Raw genomic sequence first — 15,266 nt, forward strand, 5'->3', positions numbered from 1 at the left:
ATTAAGTGATGTAATAGATGGAGAGCTTGGCCTGGGGTCAGGAAATCTTGAGATCAAATTTGACCTCAAAACTTAATAGCCATGTAACCCTGGACAAGCCATTTATCCTGCTTGCCTCAGTTTCCTCATCTGTAAAATGATCTGGAGAAGAAATGGCAAATCAATCTAATCAGTCTATTGCCAAGAATATGTTTTGCAATATTTTACACACACACATAGACACACACACAAACACACACAGTGGATATCATATTTCTTGACTTCTAATGGAGCAAATAAATGGAGGAAGGAAGAGAATTTGAAATTGAAAATTAATAAAAAGCTGAAAATAAAAAAAGGGATTATTTAAAATTATTTCAAAGATGGTTATTTACAAGGGATCTCTGTTACAGTAGAAAGATTCTGGGATTTTGAATGAGGGAATTTGGGTTTGAATCCCACTACTATCATTTAGAAGTTATGTGACAGTGGATAAGTCGAAACCTCTCTAGATCTCAATCTCCTCCTCTAATGATTGGCTCTAAGGGTCTGTATAGTCATTCAAACTCTAAGTCTGTGAATTTAGGAAAGAATGAAAAAGCAATTATTAAGCACCTACTAGTTTCAGGTGCAGGTGCTAAGCATTGGAAATAGAGATGCAAAGATGTTAACAGTTCCTTCCTGAAGTAGTCTACATCCTAGAAGGAGGCAACACATGAGGAGAAGTGATGACCCGGGAGAGTATTTTGGTCTGGCAAGGTTACAGGGATGTAATTTATTCTTTATGGGAATAAAATGCTCTGTTCCAGGGACAATGAGAATATTGATTTGATGATGGTTACAGAACTAGAAGGGGGAGGGATTAGTGACTTTAGGAGAGTTGGACAGAGAGTTCACACTGTGGATGGTAAAAAAGGGAGCTGGAAATCAGGTTAGTTTGGAGAAGTCATCAATCTGGACAGCATAGTGGAAGGAATGGGAAGCACCAGATTAGGAATTTTGGAGCCAAGAGGGTTAAGCGCTTAAAGGCATATACTCTGTTCTAAGTCACAAGGCAGCTGATGAGAAGATGACTGGAGAATCAACCACTTTTATTTCCCTGCCATAAACACAATCATTTAACTTTAAACAATATAATAAATAAGATAAGTAGTTACTTTTCATTTGGAAGGAATGCATTTGGGAATAGCTGTAAAACATGAGTCATGTGTATTGGTTTTAGAAATTGCTTTGCTTTGTGTACATTTTGTTCTTTTCCATATTTATAATATACCTATGTATATTATTCTTTTTTATTCCAGAATTAATTTAAAAAAGTAGTTTTGAATATTGCAGTTGAAACCCTTATTGATCAAGAATATGGTTATTAATTTATAATGCCTTTGAGAAAGATCTAGATTGAATTAGCTCACAATAACATAAAGAAGACATTAATTTACTAGGTTTTCCATTAACCCACTTTTAATTACTTAATTAGAAGTCTGGCTTCTAAATATAGTTTTATCAGATGCTCCTCTATTCCCTTCCCCCACCTCCTAGATCCATTTAAAAATCATCTAATGTGGAATTATGTTTCTCTTATGTCTTTTTTTAAAAGTGAATTAGCTTTCTTCCTTATTAAGAATTGTGTTTGGGTTACATATAACTAATGTGTTGCCAGCATTGAGATTAAAAACTCATCCAAATTCAGAAAACTATTTTCTGACAGTTACTAAATTGGTGGAAGTAATAAAATTACTAAGAATTTCTATGTTCTTCTCTCTCTCATTCAAACCCTCTGGAGTTACAAATTTAAAATACATCGAGATTTAATTACAGATGCTTAGAATATGAATGATGAATGCAGGATTGATAAAACACAATGTCCTTTTAAGTGGGATCATTTGTTAAGGGAATAAATGAAAAAGCTAGCAATTTCTTAGTATGAAATATGAATAATATCTGCTTAAAAAACATGAACTTATACTTACAGGTGTATCAGTTTAAACTAGTAGTGAACCTGGAGGGAATTATTAACATAACCAGAAACTATTTTCTAGGTAAATTTATTACCAAATTATTTGTCCTTCTATCAAATAGAATTTACTTGATTAATAAGAGTCTGATGTTTGTTTTTTCTTCAGTAATTACTTTTTTTCCCTTAAATGTTAGGCAATGGTGAGTATGAGCAGGATGCAGGATGTTAAAGATGAGAAATGATGCAGGCAAAGCCATATACATAATATCATGAGAAAAATGTTTGTAGCAGCCCTTTTTGTAGTGGTAAAGAAGTGGAAATTGAGTAGATGCCCATTAGTTGGGGAATGGCTGGATAAGTTATGATATATGAATGTTATGGAATATTATTGTTCTGTAAGAAATAACCAGCAGAATGAATACAGAGAGGACTGGAGAGACTGACATGAACTGATGCTGAGTGAAATGAGAAGAACCAGGAGATCATTGGACAGGGCAAGAACAAGACTGTATAAGGATCAATTCTGATGGACGTGGCTCTTTTCAATAATGAAATGAATTCAGGTCAGTTTCAATGGTTTTGTGATGAAAAGCACCATTTGCACCCGAGAGAGACTGTGGGAACTGAGTGTGGATCACAACGTAGCATTTTCACTCTTTTTGTTGTTGTTAGCTTGCATTTTGTTTTCTTTTTCATATTTTTCCTTTTTTATCTAATTTTTCTAGTGCAACATGATAATTGTGGAAATATGTATAGAAAAATAGCACATGTTTAACATATATTGGATTACTTGCTCTTTAGGAGAGAATTTGGGAGAAAGGAGGAAGAAAAAATTTGGAACACAAGGTTATCGAAGGACCACTCCTAGCTAAATTTAGTTAAGTTCTTTACCTTTCTTTATGAGCTAATTCTTAGATAAGGATGATTTTTCTTTTTGGACCTAGTGACCTAAACAAACACAAAATGGCTCACAGTTCTTTGTTGTCCCGTTTATCATGAAGACGGTGGAAATGCTGGCAAAAGGACTGAGAATCACTTAGTTTTAAACCATCAGCAAAAGTTAGTTTGGGTTGTTACTTTAAATATATCTGACAGCTAATAAGAAGATGCATTAATGGAGGAACTAAATCACAGGCTTGAATTATGAAAGGGACCAGAGGAAGGCTTCTACTTCATTGGTGCTCCATGGAAGATTTATGGGAAGACAGGCAAAAGGCGTAGCCAGGCTAATGAGATCATAGAAGTTTTAAAGTGAGGATGGCTTCTGAATAAACTCCAGAGAAATGTGCTGTTAGTGGGTCAGTGTATCCATTGCCAGAGAGAGGTAGGGACTATTTATTGGTAGAGGTCATTCCCAGATGAGGAAAGCCCTTCCGCCAATTCAACTCAAAACTTTTTCTAACTCAAAGTCTTAGAAAATTGGATGTACTGAGAAATTAAGGGGCACAAAACTGGCATATGTCAGAGACCATGTTAGCACTCTATCTAACTCTCTCTCTCCCGTGGAAAAAGCCTTGTTATGGTAAAACATCATTCCAAACTCACTGTGGGACCTTGGCCCATCATCTAACTTCTATGACTCTTCATTTCATCATATATATACAGGATGTCCCAAAATTTTTAGTGCAGTTTTAGGTTTAAAACTTTACAAAGACTTTTGGAACACCCTGAAAACTGATGAGGACTAAATAAGTCTCTGGGTGGGGTGGGATGGGGCAGTCAATTGAGAGTAAGTCCAGGGTGAACCAGCAAAAAAGTTCTGGCTCCTAGAAGTATTTTCCAAAGAAATGCATTTTTGTTATTCCAAGGAAAAATCAGGAATGTATTATTGAATATATGTTGAACCAGGTCAGTGAACTATTGACTAGTAGAGATCCATAGGAATGACTAGACATAAATCATTTATAAATGACATATTAATTTTGTATAAATGGTGATTCTAAAAAGTTTGGAAACAGTTCCTTCTTCAGATTACTTATGAATTTATAAGTAACGTGGATATGGCCAGAAATCAGTAAACACAGATTTCTCCCTAGTTAATGAGAGGCTACCTGGAATAGTAAATTCACATACAGATGTTCTACTTTAAACAGCTGTTTTACAGGGGGCCACAAGGGGAGGCAGTTGAGAGTGACCCAACACATCTACTGGATCTTTATATCATCTGGTTGAAACACTTTATTTTATAGATGAGAGAATTGAAGCCCAAGACACAAAATTATTTGCCTAAGGGACAATATCTACTTACAGGGAAAATCTATGACTAGAACCTTTTGCTTCTCCTCAGTTACCCAAATGTCCAAACCATTTTAGACAGAACCCAGTCCAAAATGAGAAAAATAAAATCTATTTCTTTCAAATTTTGTCTCTTAGAGAAACTGAAAAAATGTAATATTCTTCCACATTGCTAATTTTTTTCTCTTTGGAATCATTAAAAAAGTTAACAACTTGTAAAAAATGTTTTGAAGTAAGCAACTACAACAGTAACAATAACTAAGTACCATGTGTTTAGAGCTTACTAAGTGCTGGGTATTGTGCTAAGCATTTTACAATTATAGTTGCATTTGATCCTCACAACAGCTCAGGGAGGTACTATTATGATCCCCATTTTACAGATGAAGAAAGTGAGGCAAACCAAGTTTTAATGTCTTGCCCAGAGTAATACAGCTATTGAGTGTATGAGGCTGAATTTGAATTCAGGTCTTCTCCAGTGCTCTAAACACTGGGCTATCTAGCTGTCCAAAAATTATATATAAAATAAAAACTATATAAAATAAACATCAATGGCAACTTAATCCTATAGTAAATTCATGTATGTTTTTGTGCATGTGTATGTATGGAAGCCTTGTGCCCCATTTCCCAGAAGTAGCTAGGTGATGCAGCGGATAGAAAACTGAGCTTGAACTCAGGATTTGTGAGTTTTAATGTGCCCTCAGACACTCACTAGGTGTGTGACCACGTGCAAGCCTCAGCTTCTTCAACTGTCAAACGGGAATAATAGCAACATCTACCTTGCAAGATTTTTGCAGGATCAAAAGAAATATTTGTAAAGAATTTAGCCCAGTTCCTGAGATACAGCACATGTATATAGATGCTTCTTTTTCTTCTTCAGGGTCTATACTAGTCATAAAATTACATTGTGACATTTGTCCTATATAGTTCTTAGTTCATAGAATCAGGATTTAGAGCTGCAAAGGCACCATGGAAGCTGTTGAGACTAACAGCCTCATTTTGTAGACAAGAAAGGCTACATGCTTGAAGTCCACAGTCATGAGTGACAGAGGATTTGAATCCAGGTTCTTCTGACATCAAATCCAGCAACTCCAGCCTTTCTCTTTCACTGTGTCAATTTGTGCCTCAATGTGTGGAAGAAAACAAATTCTACTCTCTCTCTCTCTCTCTCTCATCTCTCTCTCTCTCTCTCTCCTCTCTCTCTCTCTCTCTCTCTCTCTCTCTCTCTGTCTCTGTCTCCTCTCTCTGTCTCTGTCTCTCTGTCTCTCTCTGTCTCTCTCTCTCTGTGTCTCTCTGTCTCTGTCTCTCTCTCTCCCTCCCTCCCTCCCTCCCCCCCCTCCTCTCTCTCTCTCCTCCCTCCCCTCCTCTCTCATTATTCCTCCCATCCCTCCTTCTCTCTCTGTCCTTCCCTCCCTTCCCTCCCTCCCTCTCTTCTCTCTCCTCTCCTCCCTTCCCTCCTTCTCTTTCTTTCTTTCTTTCTTCTTTCTTTCTTTCTTTCTTTCTTTCTTTCCTTTCTTCTTTCTTCTTTCTTTCTTTCTTTTCTTTTCTTTCTTTCTTTTCTTTCTTTCTTTCCTTTCTTTCTTTCTTTCTTTCTTTCTTTCTTTCATTCTTTTCTTTCTTTCTTTCTTTCTTTTCTTTCTTTCTTTCTCTTCTTTCTTTCTTTCTTTCTTTCTTTCTTTCTTTCTTTCTTTCTTCCTTTCCTTCTTCTTCTTTCTTCTCCTTCCTTCCTTCCTTCCTTCCTTCTTCCTTCCTTCCTTCCTTCCATCCTTCCTTCCTTCCTTCCTTCCTTCCTCCTTCCTTCCTTCCTTCCTTCACCTCCTTCCTCCTTCCTTCCTTCCTTCTTCCTTCTTTCTTTCTGTCTCTCTCTGTGTCTGTCTTTCTCTCTTTCTGAAATGCAGTTAATTTCTATTCCATCCAATATGGCATTTCTTTTTAAAATGGTTGACTTACTTTCAACAAGTCAACTTTGAAATGTCAAAATCAACAACCAACTCAGAACAAGCTGCATCCACAGCCAAGAATGCAGCACCAGCTGCAGTGTCTGCTTGCTGAAGAAATATTATTTTAGCTATTGATATATTTATCATTCTATTAATATGTTTGCAATGCAAATGATGGATAGATTCTCTGAGCACTACATAGGAGTAAATCCTTTAAACATTGCCATTGCTGGCATGATCTGAAGCTCAGTATTTATGGACCGTTTCCCTGTTACCAAAGTGGAGATTCATGCCATTGACATTATTTCTAGCCTTTTAAAATAATAAGGGATGGAATTAAGAAGCAGCTGATGATTGCACAGTTGTTTTGAATTTGTGGATTAGGTTTATGAGCTAATCTTTGCTAAGAAGGGGCTGGGTATTAGAGAAAGCAAAGATCATCTTTTGTATTTACAAACTGTCAAAAGTGTGAATAAGGGACAAAAGAAAATGAAGAGTTCTGAGACAAAAGCCCCTGTAGTTGGAAAAAAATCTTTATCTCCATTTAGATGACCTAGAACAGGAGTTCTTAACCTGGTTTATGATATGGATCCCATTGCAAAACCTATGGACTTCTCAGAATTTCAGTTGGAGGTTAATGAAATTCTAATCCTGGACCTTTTCTGAGGACCCCAGTTAAGAACCACTGAATTGGGTGGTCTGTCTCTTTTGACTGGTAGTTTACTGGATAATGTTTTAGCCTTCCCATTGACCTGCTTGTGACGGATCTCAAGGCACACTATGTATAATTCATGTTTGGTGGCATTTTGTGTCTCTGCAATCAGAGTTCTGTAGGACTGTTGCCAATGTCATTGTCAATCTCTCAAGACATTTACTGTGAAGGGGCAGCCCCTATCTTTATCACACATGCCTAGTGCTGCAGTAAGTCCACTCATGAGAAATCCAGTGATTTGTAAAGGATTAATGAATTCAAACTTCTTGTGAAGAAATGACCCCGTGCCTTACTATTGCCGTGTTCAATTCAAGACACATTTATTTATTTTTATTAAAGCTTTTTATTTACAAAACATATGCATGGGTAATTTTTCAACATTGACCCTTGAAAAATCTTCTGTTCCAAACTATTTGTGAAATATGTTAAATATATGTTAAATCCAATATATGTATACATATTTGTACAATTATCTTGCTGCACAAGAAAAAATCAGATCAAGAAGAAGAAAAAGAAAAACTGAGAAAGAAAAAATGCAAGCAAATAACAGAGAGTGAGAATGTTTGTGTTGTGTTCCCATGTTTCTCTCTTTGGGTGTAGGGTGATTCTCTTCATTACTGAAAAATTAGAACTGATTTAAATCATTTTATTGTTGAAGAGAACCACAGAAGACACATTTATTAAGTGCTTACTGTATGTAAGATGTTGTGCTACGTGTGGGGATACCAAACAATACAAAAAAAACAAACAGTTTTTGCCCTTAACATTTGTGTGTGCATGTGCGTGCGTGTATGTGTGTGTGTGTGTGTGTGTGTGTGTGTGTGTATGTGTCTGTCTGTCTGTCTGTATATGTGTGTATATAGAAAGAAAGGTCTAAATCATGATTTTAAGAGCAGGAAAGAACTAACCCACTGGGAAGGGAATGGAGATCAGGAGAAAGTCTTATATAAGAGATATCTAGATTAAATAAAAAATACTAGAAAAGTAGATGGGAATCATTGTGAAGATTTTACATGATAGATTTAGGAGCTTGCTGGTAGAAATTACATTATTCTATTGTTTTGTGCATCTTAAGCTGTAAATGCACAGATACCACTGAAGATGTGAGCAAGCCTGACTACCCAATGAAAACCCAGGGTCAGAAACCCTGAGGCAGCAGCTCTTTGGATGGCTTAAGTTTAACCTTACAGAACTGTACATACCTGGATTCCTTGCACTAAGCCTGACTTTTGGTGACTTTGATTATCTGCCATCTGCTTTCCAGCATCCCTGGCTTGGAATTTACTGACTGGATTGCTGTTTTACCTCTATTGCCTTCTTGTTTATGATCCGAGGACTATCTTGTAAACTTAGATTGTAACTTTCCTTGAATAACCCTGAGGATAAATGTGAAAAAAATTTTTTAATGTTGTAGGCAAAGGGCACTGTGGGAAATCCATCACTCTATAATAATGGAGGGAGACTTGCTAATTTAGCAAAACTGTGGTGTGTCTCTGAATTAACATGGAGGCTCTTTGGGAGGTCAATGTTATTAATGGCAGTGGGTCAAGTTTAACTAGGAGGCATGAGTTTTTCATTCTGTGGCTAGATCAAAGAAATCAGGATTTTCTTTCTTTCTTTCTTTCTTTCTTTCTTTCTTTCTTTCTTTCTTTCTTTCTTTCTTTCTTTCTTTCTTTCTTTCTTTCTATCTTTCTTTCTTTCTTTCTTTCTTTCTTTCTTCTTTCTTCTTTCTTTCTTTCTTTCTTTCTTTCTTTCTTTCTCTCTCTCTCTCTCTCTCCTCTCCTCTCCTCTCCCTCTCCTTCCTTCCTTCCTTCCTTCCTTCCTTCCTTCCTTCCTTCCTTCCTTCCTTCCTTCCTTCCTTCCTTCCTTCCTTCCTTCCTTCCTTCCTCCTCCTTCCTTCCTCCCTTCCTTCCTTCCTTCTTTCTTCCCTTCCTTCCTTCCTTCCTTCCTTCCTTCCTTCCTTCCTTCCTTCCTTCCTTCCTTCCTTCCTTCTTCCTTCCTTCCTTCCTTCCTTCCTTCCTTCCTTCCTCTTCCTTCCTTCCTCCTCCCTCCTCCCTCCCTCCTCCCTCCCTCCCTCCCCTTCCTTCCTTCCTTCCTTCCTTCCTTCCTTCCTTCCTTCCTTCCTTCCTTCCTTCCTTCCTTCCTTCCTTCCTTCCTTCCTTCCTTCTTTCCTCCCTTCCTTCCTTCCGTCCTTCCTTCCTTCTTCCTTCCTTCTTTCCTCCCTTCCTTCTTTCCTCCCTTCCTTCCTTCCGTCCTTCCTTCCTTCCTTCTTTCCTTCCTTCCTTCCTTCCTTCCTCCCTTCCTTCCTCCCTTCCTTCCTCCCTTCCTTCCTTTCTCTCAGAATCTGTTATAATTCAGCCTTCACTTTACACAGCCTTTTAGCAGAACCATAGTCATTTCCACACGAAGATGAGGAATCAGAGTAACATGCATCCTGATGTTATTTTTTCTAAGTTTGGTATATTATTTTAAACCAAACAACCAATCAATAAACATTTATTAACGATATAAAATATGTTAGTTTTTGTGCTCAATTCTGGGGATAGAGACAAAAACCAAAACAGTTTCTCTTCTTCAGAAGCTTACATTTGAAGGGAAAACAACTCAAACATAAATAAATAGGCATGTACAAGATACATACAACTTATTTTTACCTTAACCTTACAGTGCTAGCAAGGAGCTTTAACAACAATAATAACAACCATAACCTCCACCATTGCCATGGCAACAAAACGATTTAATTTTGTTTTAGGAGGCATCAAGAGAAAGAAGGGTGATATATATTCTTAAGCCAAGAGAATCAAGGAAGACTTGGAAGGGAAGGAAGGTTTTAGGGGAAAGATAATTAGGAAATGTTGAGTTTGACATGATTATGGGACATCTAGTTTGAGACATCCAAGAGGTAATTAGAAATACATAAGTGTTGCTTGGTAGAAGGAATGTATACATCTGTGAATCATTTGCGTAAAGATCATAACTAATCATATGGAAGATGATAGGAATAAAGAGAAAAAAGATAAAGGTATACAGGACAAAGTTGTAGGAGATATCCACAGTGTATATGACATGGACGAAGAATAGTTAGAAAAGGAAAATAAGAAAGAACAACCCAAGGACTAGGAAGAGAATCAGGAATGTCCAGAACCTTCTGGGATCTCTATTTTATTTATTTTTTCAAATTATTGATTTTATTTATTTGATATATTTCTTTTTAAAATTTTTTCCATTGATTTTTTCTTTATTAAAGCCTTTTATTTTTCAAAACATAGACATGGATAATTCTTCAACATTAATCCTTGTAGAACCTGTGTTCCAATTTTTCCCCTTTCCTCCCACCAGATGTTAAACATGGTAGAAATATATGTTAAATCTAATATATGCCTACATATTTATATAATTATCTTGCTGCACAAGACAAATCAAATCAAACCAGAAAAAAAAATGCAAGCAAACAAAAGTAAAATGTTATGTTGTGAATCACACTCAGTTCCCACAGTCCTTTCTCTGGGTGTAGATGGCTCTTCATCACAAGACCTTTGGAACTGGCCTGAACCATCTCATTGTTGAAGAGAGCCACATTGGAACCTGTATTTTAAGAAGCATTTACTTATTTCCTTCTTACTCTTTCAGCTCCATTTCTGATTCTTCACACTTTTTTCTATACCTCGTCCCACATGGTATACATTCTCTCTCTCTCCCCTTCTTTTGCCTCCCTTCTAACTTTTCAGCCCTTTTGGTATGTTCTTCCCTCATCAGAATGTAAGTCTCTGAGGGCAAGACCATCTTTCTTTTCCTTAATGAGTCTGTCCTAATTGTCTTGCTCAGAAGACCTGAGTCAATCATAGTTGAATCAAAGTCAATCATTTGAAATCTGCCTGCTCTTCATTTCTTATAGGACAATTGTATTTCCATTGTATATATATAGTAATGTATAGTAATTTCCATTGCATTTATGGACCACAACTTATGCATCCATTCCCCCAATGATGGGCATCCCCTCAATTTCCTTCTTTGCCACCACAAAAAGAGCTGCTAGAAATATTTTGCACATGTGGGTCCTTTCCCCTTTGTTATGATCTCTTTGGGATACAGACTGAGTAGTGATATTGCTAGATCAAAGAGCATGCAGTTTGATTGCCCTTTGGGCAGAGTCTGAATGTATCTTTAATGCATCTTTTTATATGCATGGTGGGGAAATGTTGCCCCTGACTATGGACCAGATTTATAGCATCAGGTGCAGGTGCAGAGACGTATACCGAAAATCTTATAGAAGCTCCTGGACATATACTGACATATATGAGCCCCTCAAAGATCACATAGAACCCGTCACCAAGATATTTTTGGAACTACTGAACAGATTTCATTTTTATCTCAGTCTCTACTGAAAATCAAAAGGGGATAATCCTGTTGGTTATCCTTCTTTTCTAAGAAAGCTTTAGGGAACATCTTCTACTCAGCAACCAGATCATGGACCTCTTGAGCTCAGAAAGTATCTATCAGTGCTAAAAATATCCTCTTCAAGATTGCTGTTTGATGAGGGAAAGAAGCACAAAACAAAGGAAGCAGGCTAGAATTTGAAATCTAGTCTCAGGTCAGTAAATGTACTCACTACCATATGCATACTTCTGGGAAATAAATTCCCAATCCCCAGCTCATTCCCCTCCCCTGCCAGAAGTTCCAAGAACCGTTGGAGTTCTAAGCTGCAAAATTGAATGAGGTGAAGAGAAAAAAAGAAGCTTTTCCTCTTATTTTAAGAGATCAAGTAGGTGACTAATCCTGGTTGGCACAGCACCCCCTTCTTTTATGGGGACCAAGGAATCAACTAGGAACCCCCACCTGATTTTGGCAAGAGACCCAAATACAGATCACTGAAAATGGGACTGGTGACAACTGATCCAAACCCCATCATGGGACCTAAAATACTAAGCAGGACCCTATAATCATGAAGCCCACGTATCCATCCTCAGAAAGCCAGAGGACACGCTCCATCAGAGCATGCTCCATTTTTATGTTATCTTTCCTTTGCAAGCTGAGGGCAAAATGCAATCCTTCTCCACTCTCCTGGTTTCTCTGATCTTCTGTTTCAGGAGTTCTCCCTTTTTACCTTTTTTGGAGGTTTCCTTCAATCAACAGCTTCATCCCTGGAGACAAATTTCTGGAACTCTGTATTATCAGCAGAGCTTACATCCTCTTAACACAGGGCAGAAGTCTCATGTGATTTAGATCTAATTTGATTCACAAATGATTTAGACTCAACTGAACTCCAGATTCATTAGTGTAATAGCTAAAAAGAAAATCACATTTAATTTTCCCAAACCGAACTAACTGCTGATACTCAAACATTTTGCCCATATACATATGTGTGGATATTTATCAAAAACTCAACATTGCTTTATGACTTTAACATCCATTTTTGAGTACCTGTTACAGGGTTCTAGGCTCTATTTGGGGCATTCTGAAGAATAGAACACTTTTAGTTCTTGTCTAAATGGAGCTTACTGAATAGCACAAAAAGTAACGCCTCCACATAAATAAGGACAGAACCCACGATTTCTTGATTCAGTTTACTATGCTGTCTTTTTCTACACAAATGCTATTTCAAGGTAGGAAATAGAATAAAGGAGGTAACGTGTTTTGGAAGTTCAGAAGAGAGATAGTCTACTTTGAGATGGAGAATCAGGGAAGATCATAATGAAAAACTAAGCTCATCTTTCAGTATGAACAACTTGCTTCTTTGTCTCAGTCCCTTGGGCCAAAAGGACCATATTGGGTGCCCCATTATAGTTTTAATGGACTTATCTAGCCTCTCAGCACTTATAAAACTGAGGAATAGCTCCATTAGGAAGGCCACCCCTTTCCTTCCTGCCATCTGGGCTTAGCTTTTGGGGCTTTAGATGCCATTTTAAACCTCCAATTAGCTCACACCATCCATTCATTATTTGCCTTTCCTATTTTACCCTCCTGAAGATTTTGCCCATCAGTACATATGTCTGGGACAAACAGCCCAGATGGTTAAGCTGTGCCCAGAAGTTGAACAGGATGTGAAAGCCTTTTGGAAATTGTAAGGTTCTTTTACTACTTCCAAGCTTGCCATGAAGCCAAAAGTCCACTTTCTAATGATAACATTTTCTTAGAGTTTCTATATGGCAATGTCACGGGAGACAACATTCTCTGAAAAATGAATAGCCCATGGTGGTAACGGGGCAATGAAGAGGCGCATGGCGGGGTTGAGGAAGCTGCAACATATAACCTTTGAGTGTTTTTGAAGAATGGGAATAAAGGATATTGTCTAGGAATTATATAACAAGGAGAGAAAACAAGTTAGTAAAGGGCAAGTGGATAACTAGAGTGCCCCACTGGTACCCTTGTGATGGCAAAACAAAGTGAGGAAAGCCTCCAGTACGTAGGGGCCCTCCATGTCACCCAGGCTGGGATGGAAGGGCATGAATGGGTTATCACCTGCATTGTGGGGAGGAATGTAGGAAATGATGAGATCCTATAGCCACGGCAGTATTGTAATGTATTTTAAAATCTGGATTTTTAAAATCTTGGTTAAAACCGGAATTCCAATTTTACCCATTAAGTGCTGTTAAATCTTAATTTGTTGACAGCTTATCAGAAAGGAAGCATTAAGATACCAAATAGCATCTCTCCTCCATATTCTTATATTAGAAAGGTTGCCCAGTCTTTAGCTCTTAGGACCCAGAAACAGGAAAGATGGAATGTTTCCATATGTCATATATTCACGAGTCTCTTATTTCCCAATTTCTAAGATTACTTTGACAATTAACTTCCAGGTCACAACTTTCTTTCTCTCTGTTGCTCTTTGAAACTCAGCTCAGGTCCGGTTCTGTATAGAACTGCTCAAGATGCCATGTTAACTAGCACATCACTCTCCCAGAAGTTTCTGCCTGTATCTTACAGCAAGCCTTCTCTGCACTCTTTTAAGTTGGTCAAAAAATGCTTTTTTAGAAAATAAAGTCATAGAATGGTTCCCTCACAACTCGGAGTAATCACCCTCGGTCTAGCTTTTGCATGTGCAAATTGTAGCTTATAGTTCACTTATGCATGATTTCAAGGGGATATTACATTCATCATTTTACTCTGCTGTTAAAATATTTTATCTTGAAGCACAGAGAGACAGCCCTTCTATCCTTCACTATCAGAGTGATAAATGGAAAAATTTTTTTAATGGTAGACTGTCATTCTTTCTCTCCTCTGTCTCAGACTGCTCCAGTGCTTGGTCTTAAATAGCATGCCATGTCACGTTGGCAGAAGACGTGATATGTAGCTGCCATGGGATGTCTGGTAAATGTCAAATTTACCAGATTGTCGAATGCTCCATTTGCTTTGCCACATACACTAGAGGAACCATGTAGCACATTAGCTGCTACACATTAAATTTAGGAAGGATTTATCTGGCTCCGGGTCACTGTAACGCTAGCTAGCTCCAGGAAATCTGCCAGTCTTTGATTCAGATGCACATTCTTTTGATGGTCCTAATCACAGCTAAGAGAAAAACGTGATCTTGACTAGGATAATTGTATTGGTGAAGTTTGGGTAGGAAAGGGAAAAAAATGTCGTTGTTGATGTTTCCTTAGCTTAAAAATAGGAATAATTAGAGAGATGGTCCCTCAGTATTTTGGGAATACTTGGGTTTCTTAGAACTCCCAGAAGCCTGAAGTTGGAAAAAAAATCACTTAAGTTCTTTTGGAAGCTTAACTTGTGTATTTGTATCTAATTCTTAACTCCTGCTCCAGAATTAGGAGTGAGATGCACAGATAGGAGGCAATTAGGAAAAAAAAGAGTAATTTACAGAGTGTAGCTGGTTCACATACTACATCCCTCCTCTGGACTTTTTCCAGGTAGCTATGATACAAATAAGATTTTTGGACTGAGAAAAACTATGTGCTTTTCCTTTCTTTTTTTTTTTTTTTTTCCCCCCCTGAGGCTGGAGTTAAGTGACTTGCCCAGGGTCACACAGTTAGGAAGTGTTAAGTGTCTGAGACAAGATTTGAACTTGGGTCCTCCTGAATTCAAGGCTGGTGCTTTATGCACTGCGCCACCTAGCTGCCCCCTGTGCTTTTTATTCAATGATTTCATTGATCATTCTGTTGGTACTGATGGAGTTCCACCCATGCCTTCTCATCCTATATAATTCTTGCCAATTATTTCACAGATTATTTGAGGATGATCTACCCAACTTGCTATAGATCTTATTATTTTTAAGGTACCAGTGAATTTTTCTGGTTTTCCATCTTATATCCCTTGCCACCTGATTGACCCAATTCCTTTGCTGAGACTATATTTCCTGAATGAAATTGCTTATGTTACTTATGTTACATTCAACATTGGAAATAGATAACTACCTATCTACTCTCTTTTCCTTTCTTCCCCATGCACCTCTCCTTTGACTTTTGCATTATGTGAACTTTTTTTTCAGAGA

This window comes from Sminthopsis crassicaudata, chromosome 6 (genome assembly GCF_048593235.1).
Source record: "Sminthopsis crassicaudata isolate SCR6 chromosome 6, ASM4859323v1, whole genome shotgun sequence".
NCBI lineage: Eukaryota > Metazoa > Chordata > Mammalia > Dasyuromorphia > Dasyuridae > Sminthopsis > Sminthopsis crassicaudata.